Source organism: Platichthys flesus, unplaced genomic scaffold, assembly GCF_949316205.1.
Source record: "Platichthys flesus unplaced genomic scaffold, fPlaFle2.1 scaffold_31, whole genome shotgun sequence".
NCBI classification, from domain to species: domain Eukaryota; kingdom Metazoa; phylum Chordata; class Actinopteri; order Pleuronectiformes; family Pleuronectidae; genus Platichthys; species Platichthys flesus.
The window spans coordinates 116,253-125,904 of record NW_026910058.1 but is presented as its reverse complement, the minus strand read 5'-3'; positions in this window follow the sequence as shown (position 1 = coordinate 125,904).

The following is a 9,652-nucleotide window of genomic DNA, read 5'->3' as shown; positions in this document are numbered from 1 at the left end:
GAAATCTTCGTGTTTTCATCACAGATCAGCCTAAGGTGCAGAAAAGCGCTGGAAACGGTGAGAGAAGCCTATTTTAGCAACTTTGGTTGAAATCTTCATGTTTTCATCACAGATCAGCCTAAGGTGCAGAAAAGCGCTGGAAACGGTGAGAGAAGCCTATTTTAGCAACTTTGGTTGAAATCTTCATGTTTTCATCACAGATCAGCCTAAGGTGCAGAAAAGCGCTGGAAACGGTGAGAGAAGCCTATTTTAGCAACTTTGGTTGAAATCTTCATGTTTTCATCACAGATCAGCCTAAGGTGCAGAAAAGCGCTGGAAACGGTGAGAGAAGCCTATTTTAGCAACTTTGGTTGAAATCTTCATTTTTTCATCACAGATCAGCCTAAGGTGCAGAAAAGCGCTGGAAACGGTGAGAGAAGCCTATTTTAGCAACTTTGGTTGAAATCTTCGTGTTTTCATCACAGATCAGCCTAAGGTGCAGAAAAGCGCTGGAAACGGTGAGAGAAGCCTATTTTAGCAACTTTGGTTGAAATCTTCATGTTTTCATCACAGATCAGCCTAAGGTGCAGAAAAGCGCTGGAAACGGTGAGAGAAGCCTATTTTAGCAACTTTGGTTGAAATCTTCATGTTTTCATCACAGATCAGCCTAAGGTGCAGAAAAGCGCTGGAAACGGTGAGAGAAGCCTATTTTAGCAACTTTGGTTGAAATCTTCATGTTTTCATCAAAGATCAGCCTAAGGTGCAGAAAAGCGCTGGAAACGGTGAGAGAAGCCTGTTTTAGCAACTTTGGTTGAAATCTTCATGTTTTCATCACAGATCAGCCTAAGGTGCAGAAAAGCGCTGGAAACGGTGAGAGAAGCCTATTTTAGCAACTTTGGTTGAAATCTTCATGTTTTCAACACAGATCAGCCTAAGGTGCAGAAAAGCGCTGGAAACGGTGAGAGAAGCCTATTTTAGCAACTTTGGTTGAAATCTTCATGTTTTCATCACAGATCAGCCTAAGGTGCAGAAAAGCGCTGGAAACGGTGAGAGAAGCCTATTTTAGCAACTTTGGTTGAAATCTTCATTTTTTTCATCACAGATCAGCCTAAGGTGCAGAAAAGCGCTGGAAACGGTGAGAGAAGCCTATTTTAGCAACTTTGGTTGAAATCTTCATTTTTTTCATCACAGATCAGCCTAAGGTGCAGAAAAGCGCTGGAAACGGTGAGAGAAGCCTATTTTAGCAACTTTGGTTGAAATCTTCATTTTTTCATCACAGATCAGCCTAAGGTGCAGAAAAGCGCTGGAAACGGTGAGAGAAGCCTATTTTAGCAACTTTGGTTGAAATCTTCATGTTTTCATCACAGATCAGCCTAAGGTGCAGAAAAGCGCTGGAAACGGTGAGAGAAGCCTATTTTAGCAACTTTGGTTGAAATCTTCATGTTTTCATCACAGATCAGCCTAAGGTGCAGAAAAGCGCTGGAAACGGTGAGAGAAGCCTATTTTAGCAACTTTGGTTGAAATCTTCATGTTTTCATCACAGATCAGCCTAAGGTGCAGAAAAGCGCTGGAAACGGTGAGAGAAGCCTATTTTAGCAACTTTGGTTGAAATCTTCATGTTTTCATCACAGATCAGCCTAAGGTGCAGAAAAGCGCTGGAAACGGTGAGAGAAACCTATTTTAGCAACTTTGGTTGAAATCTTCATGTTTTCATCACAGATCAGCCTAAGGTGCAGAAAAGCGCTGGAAACGGTGAGAGAAGCCTATTTTAGCAACTTTGGTTGAAATCTTCATGTTTTCATCAAAGATCAGCCTAAGGTGCAGAAAAGCGCTGGAAACGGTGAGAGAAGCCTGTTTTAGCAACTTTGGTTGAAATCTTCATGTTTTCATCACAGATCAGCCTAAGGTGCAGAAAAGCGCTGGAAACGGTGAGAGAAGCCTATTTTAGCAACTTTGGTTGAAATCTTCATGTTTTCAACACAGATCAGCCTAAGGTGCAGAAAAGCGCTGGAAACGGTGAGAGAAGCCTATTTTAGCAACTTTGGTTGAAATCTTCATGTTTTCATCACAGATCAGCCTAAGGTGCAGAAAAGCGCTGGAAACGGTGAGAGAAGCCTATTTTAGCAACTTTGGTTGAAATCTTCATTTTTTTCATCACAGATCAGCCTAAGGTGCAGAAAAGCGCTGGAAACGGTGAGAGAAGCCTATTTTAGCAACTTTGGTTGAAATCTTCATTTTTTTCATCACAGATCAGCCTAAGGTGCAGAAAAGCGCTGGAAACGGTGAGAGAAGCCTATTTTAGCAACTTTGGTTGAAATCTTCATTTATTCATCACAGATCAGCCTAAGGTGCAGAAAAGCGCTGGAAACGGTGAGAGAAACCTATTTTAGCAACTTTGGTTGAAATCTTCATTTTTTTCATCACAGATCAGCCTAAGGTGCAGAAAAGCGCTGGAAACGGTAAGAGAAGCCTATTTTAGCAACTTTGGTTGAAATCTTCATTTTTTTCATCACAGATCAGCCTAAGGTGCAGAAAAGCGCTGGAAACGGTGAGAGAAGCCTATTTTAGCAACTTTGGTTGAAATCTTCATTTTTTCATCACAGATCAGCCTAAGGTGCAGAAAAGCGCTGGAAACGGTGAGAGAAGCCTATTTTAGCAACTTTGGTTGAAATCTTCATGTTTTCATCACAGATCAGCCTAAGGTGCAGAAAAGCGCTGGAAACGGTGAGAGAAGCCTTTTTTAGCAACTTTGGTTGAAATCTTCATGTTTTCATCACAGATCAGCCTAAGGTGCAGAAAAGCGCTGGAAACGGTGAGAGAAGCCTATTTTAGCAACTTTGGTTGAAATCTTCATTTTTTTCATCACAGATCAGCCTAAGGTGCAGAAAAGCGCTGGAAACGGTGAGAGAAGCCTATTTTAGCAACATTGGTTGAAATCTTCATTTTTTTCATCACAGATCAGCCTAAGGTGCAGAAAAGCGCTGGAAACAGTGAGAGAAGCCTATTTTAGCAACTTTGGTTGAAATCTTCATTTTTTCATCACAGATCAGCCTAAGGTGCAGAAAAGCGCTGGAAACGGTGAGAGAAGCCTATTTTAGCAACTTTGGTTGAAATCTTCATGTTTTCATCACAGAGGGTTAGGGTTAGGTTTTTGGAGTTATCTCGATGACTCCCCCCGCTTCATCCAACGACTGGGCGGTTTGGAATAGGGAGCCAAAGGCAATGCACTGGCCCACGCACGTCATCAATACTCTCCTTTCTTCACATATCCCCTTTACCGAATTGGTTAGGGTTAGGTGAGGGGAAAATGAACCCGCCTCCTTTAAAAAGGTGGCGGGGAAGTGCACGGTCCTTCACTCCAGGGTGCTACCTGGTCCAATTTATTTTTCAACCAACTACAATAGCAATATTATATGAATCCAGATCACAAGCTCCAGGTACGTATTTTTTTGGGATGCCTTGTCCTCTACTGTAACCATTTTTATCCTAGTTGGGTGGGGTATTGCAGGGAATAATTTGCCTTCTTTTGAGGTCTTTCTTCCTGTCTGTTTATGCTCTTCCAAATTAAAACTGACGAAACCAACTGGTGTGGAGTATTCAATTGTGTCTAGATTGCATACACTGTGTCCATCGACTTTAGACCGTTCGTCATTTAGATCCCTGCTTCGAGTAGTTGGGTAAAGTATTTCCAGGATTTTTTGCCTTGCTCAGGGGTCCAAGGTTAGGTTTAGGTAAGGGGCCCTGTGGTTAGGGTTAGGATAGAGGGTCCCTGGTTAGGGTTAGAAATAAGGAGAGTCCTCAGTTAGGGGGTCATGACTGTCTTCTCAAATTAGAGTTAAGTGTTCCAGAAATTCGGATATAATACAGTCATTTCACACTGACAATTGGTTATACAAGCACACGAACTATTTACAAATATACATTTTTGTGATTATTTCTCTCCACTCGTCCGAGGAAGGGTTCGTAGCTTAGTCAGGTAAGTATCAGGTAAGTCAAATTTAGCTTTAGTCTGGCCCTGTCGCGACGTTTCGGAATATTTTGTTCCTTCTTCAGGCAAGGGCAGGTAAGTAAGTCGGTTTGAATTAAGTCATCTGTTTATCCCCATGGTGGGTCTCTGTGGGAGCTGGTTTTTCCATGCTCCTTCTCTGGTGGATCATTTTGTCTGTCTGAGAAGGGATGGGGCATCGCACACCTTTTTATATCCACTCTAGCTCCTCCCCATTGCTGAGTTTTTTGCCATCAACTGGACTGTGGAACCAGGCAGCAAGAACCTGGAGGAGGCACTGGCGGGTTAGGTGAGGGGAAAATGAACCCGCCTCCTTTAAAAAGGTGGCGGGGAAGTGCACGGTCCTTCACTCCAGGGTGCTACCTGGTCCAATTTATTTTTCAACCAACTACAATAGCAATATTATATGAATCCAGATCACAAGCTCCAGGTACGTATTTTTTTGGGATGCCTTGTCCTCTACTGTAACCATTTTTATCCTAGTTGGGTGGGGTATTGCAGGGAATAATTTGCCTTCTTTTGAGGTCTTTCTTCCTGTCTGTTTATGCTCTTCCAAATTAAAACTGACGAAACCAACTGGTGTGGAGTATTCAATTGTGTCTAGATTGCATACACTGTGTCCATCGACTTTAGACCGTTCGTCATTTAGATCCCTGCTTCGAGTAGTTGGGTAAAGTATTTCCAGGATTTTTTGCCTTGCTCAGGGGTCCAAGGTTAGGTTTAGGTAAGGGGCCCTGTGGTTAGGGTTAGGATAGAGGGTCCCTGGTTAGGGTTAGAAATAAGGAGAGTCCTCAGTTAGGGGGTCATGACTGTCTTCTCAAATTAGAGTTAAGTGTTCCAGAAATTCGGATATAATACAGTCATTTCACACTGACAATTGGTTATACAAGCACACGAACTATTTACAAATATACATTTTTGTGATTATTTCTCTCCACTCGTCCGAGGAAGGGTTCGTAGCTTAGTCAGGTAAGTATCAGGTAAGTCAAATTTAGCTTTAGTCTGGCCCTGTCGCGACGTTTCGGAATATTTTGTTCCTTCTTCAGGCAAGGGCAGGTAAGTAAGTCGGTTTGAATTAAGTCATCTGTTTATCCCCATGGTGGGTCTCTGTGGGAGCTGGTTTTTCCATGCTCCTTCTCTGGTGGATCATTTTGTCTGTCTGAGAAGGGATGGGGCATCGCACACCTTTTTATATCCACTCTAGCTCCTCCCCATTGCTGAGTTTTTTGCCATCAACTGGACTGTGGAACCAGGCAGCAAGAACCTGGAGGAGGCACTGGCGGGTTAGGTGAGGGGAAAATGAACCCGCCTCCTTTAAAAAGGTGGCGGGGAAGTGCACGGTCCTTCACTCCAGGGTGCTACCTGGTCCAATTTATTTTTCAACCAACTACAATAGCAATATTATATGAATCCAGATCACAAGCTCCAGGTACGTATTTTTTTGGGATGCCTTGTCCTCTACTGTAACCATTTTTATCCTAGTTGGGTGGGGTATTGCAGGGAATAATTTGCCTTCTTTTGAGGTCTTTCTTCCTGTCTGTTTATGCTCTTCCAAATTAAAACTGACGAAACCAACTGGTGTGGAGTATTCAATTGTGTCTAGATTGCATACACTGTGTCCATCGACTTTAGACCGTTCGTCATTTAGATCCCTGCTTCGAGTAGTTGGGTAAAGTATTTCCAGGATTTTTTGCCTTGCTCAGGGGTCCAAGGTTAGGTTTAGGTAAGGGGCCCTGTGGTTAGGGTTAGGATAGAGGGTCCCTGGTTAGGGTTAGAAATAAGGAGAGTCCTCAGTTAGGGGGTCATGACTGTCTTCTCAAATTAGAGTTAAGTGTTCCAGAAATTCGGATATAATACAGTCATTTCACACTGACAATTGGTTAGGGTTAGGGTTAGGGTTAGGGTTAGGGTTAGGGTTAGATGAGAACGGTAATATCCATGGACCTGAAAAATCAGGTCCAATGTTATGCACGGGCCCTCCTAGGACATAGGATGCTCCTCACTAGGTGTTAAGACCGTAGGGATGTTTTGTGCCTAATGTAATAATCCAATATGTCTCTTGTTTTTTCCTTAAGGAGTCTGTCCATAAGGGTCCAGCTTGTAATACAGTGATTTTTAAATATTCAATTTTATGTGAAATAAAGTGTTGAACCAGGTGTGTGTCTGTTTTTTGTCCGTGTTTTATATTATATTTATGTTGGGACAGTCTCTTTCTGACTGATTGTTTGGTCTCTCCAACATATTTCATGTTACATTTGGAACAATAGATCATATATACACAATTGTGAGTTTTTGGATCAATCGGAGATTCTAGTTGAATAATTTGTTTAGATCGTAGATTGGTTGCAAAGTGTGCATGCTTATATTCCAAACATGGGGACTTTGCAACATCTATTAGTGGTCTCATTTTGCTTTTAACCAGCCAGTCTTTTAAGTTTTTGTTCCTGCGATATGCTGTGATGATTTTATGATTTTGCAAGTATTTGGTCTTTCCCAAAAATTTGTGAAAATTGTGATGTGTGGTGTGATTCAGACCCAGGCTCTGTTTAGAGTAAGTGGTGATAAGGGGGATCATTTTTTGTGGTTTCCCTTCTGTTACTTGTTTAGGGGTCAGAAAAGTCTTATAGATTTTGTTTAAAAACCAATATGAGTAGCCTCTGTGTTTCAGGGCTCGAAATAAAATGGTCTTGGCCTCTTCAAAATAATGCAGTTGACTGCATATTCTGTGGAACCGAAGTAATTGTGATTTGATCAAACCTTTGTAAGTGTGTCGTGGGTGATAACTGTTTTTCCAGAGTAAAGCGTGTGTGTCCGTATCCTTGAAATAAACTTTGAAGTCCAGTTCTCCTGTGGTGGTGAATTTTTCTCCTTTAAGTGTTGTAACATCCAAGAAGTTAACTGATTGGTCACTGATCTCAAATTTTACCGTGATAGATGGATGGTGATTATTTAATATTTCAATGAACTGGTGGAATTCCAGCTTAGAATGTGTCCAAATACCCCAAATATCATCTAGAAATCTAAAATAGTGGAGAGGTTTTAAAGGAGCTGTGGTTAATGCCGATTCTTCCCAGTCGGCCATAAAAATGTTGGCATAGGAGGGGGCAAATCGTTTGCCCATGGCTGTGCCACTGGTTTGTAGATAAAACACTCCATCGAATTCAAAGTCGTTTCTAGTTAAATTGATTTCCAATAATTGAAGGAGGTAAGTATCTGGTCTTTTTTGATTTGGGAATTTGTTAAAACATTTTCTCACCGCTTCAAGGCCGGATTTGGTTTCGATATTAGTATAGAGGCTATCAACGTCAATGGTGAAGAGAAGCGAATTGGTAGGTATTTTGATTTTTTTGATTTTGTCTAAGAAATCGTAAGTATCTTTGATATAGCTGGAATGTTTTGTGGATATCGGATTCAGGTGGTATTCTACGAATTCTGCAGACAGGTAAGTTTCACTGTTACAATCCGACACAATGGGACGGCCCGGGGGAATTTCAAAGGGCCTGCTCCACTGTGCAGGCTCCTTATGAATTTTTGGTAAAAGATAAAATATTCTTGGGCGGGGATTCGTAATCCCTAAGAGATATTGTTTTTGTTTGTGATTTATAAAGCCCTTTTGGTACATTTGAGTAAAGATATCTGTCACCATAGGTATGGTTTCATAGAAAATAGGACCTGGAAGTCTTTGATAATGTTTGGAGTTATTAAGTTGTCTTTTAGCTTCCCAAATATATTGGTCTCTGTCTAGGACAACCACAGCACTACCTTTGTCAGCTGGTTTAATAATAATTAATTTGTTCCTTTTCAATTGAGTTAGAGCCTGTGCTTCTTCAGAGGACAAATTAAACTTGTCTCTGATCATCCAATTAAAAGATTTGGTGGCATATATATCTGCTTGGACCAAAGAACGTATAGGGGGTGGTAATGCACTTAATTTTGGAGTCCAATTGGACTTTGGGGTAAATGGTAGAGGTTCTTGGGCCCTTTTCCTCTCAAAAAAGGTAGCGAGTTTAACTCGTCTATGATAATTTTGGATGTCTACAAGCATTTGTGTTTTTTGGCCTTGATGGATTTTGGCTGTAGGTATGAACGTAAGGCCTTTGTTTAAAACTTGCAGTTCAGGTTGAGTTGGCTGAAATTTTTTAGCCAAAACAACTACATTCTTGAATGTAGAACTTTTAACATTCTTTGGTTTAATAATTTTTTTCAAATTTTGATGTGGGACTTTCTGGGTTGAATCCAATCTTGGCGGCCCCCTCCCAATAATGGGCCTTAGTGGGCTTATAAGTTTAAATGTTTTGTCCAGTGTTCTAACATGGCGGCAGCTGTGGTTGTTGTCCAATGTATTCTATCCACCTTTGTGGCAAAATCTTGGTCTGGTAATGGGGGTAAAAAATTCATATTGGCCTCAATGTGTGTGTTAAGGATTTGGAGATTATCCTTCTCATTAGTGGGGAGGGCTGTAGAATAATTTAAAATGGGGACCCAGATTTTTGCTCGTGGAAATTGTTTTTTGGCCACTTTGAGGGCCTTCTGCAGTTGTTTGATTGACGTTTCCTTGGGTTTTTGTCCCCTGTGGTTAATACCAACCGAAATAATCATGTTTTCGACTGATTTTGTAATTTGGCATTTACTCAAAATACCCTCAATGTGGAGGTATTGTGCTCCAGGGTAGCTGTCGATTTGGACATTTGGTATCTGGTATTCGGGAATCCTAAGTAAATTTGAATCACCTATGATGATACATTTTGTTCGAGGTTGAAGTTGCCAATTTTTAAGTTTGTAAAAAATGCTTGGATGTCCCAGAGGTCTCTGAAAAGAGACAGTGTCTGATGTGTCACTAATGTCATTGTAATCTGGTTGTTCAGAAATGTTTGAACCATTTTGTTCTTCTTCTACAGGTTCCTCCAGATAGTCGGTTAAATGTGAGGGAGAATCATCAAGGGATGAAGATGCCTCCTCTTGGGGATCATCAAAAGAGAGATCCTCGTCCGAGGAAGTGTGGTAAACCTCAACAGGTTGGTGAACTAGGACCATCCTGTCCGGATGTGGTGGCAAGTCGATGGCAGACCCTCTGGGTGTCATAGGTCTCTGCGTGCACACCGTTTCTAAATCAAGTAGGTTATCGATCTCTCTAGTGACACAGGGGTTGGAAGTTTTCCGTCTTAGCTGTATTTTGGGACTTGGTGTCCTTGGGGGTGTCTGTGGAGATATAAGTAGGTCTGTTGAGGGTGAGGGTCCCTGGTCTATCTGGGTGAGAGATGGAAAATCATTCAAGGGAACACTCAAAAAAAGGATATTGGGTGGCTGTCCTATTTACTTGAATTAAAAGAGTATTTCGAATTAAATAATTCATGTTTGCAAGATGAACGTAATAAAATTGCGTTGGATTTGCTAAATATTCAATAACTTCGCTTTAACACGATTAAATCACGTTGATATGAACTGATATGTTCGAGTTTCTGCGCCAGAAGCACGGCATCGTCGCGAGAACACACCTCCATTACGCATCGCGAGAAGAAAAATACCGGAAGTCAGGTACGTTACCGGATGTGTTCATCAAGCGCACACGGAGAAGGTAAGAGAAAATCAATTTCCATCCAATCATATGCGAGCGAAATATTGTTCAGAAATCTCATTAGCTGTTAGTCGGTTCATTTTCCACGGTAT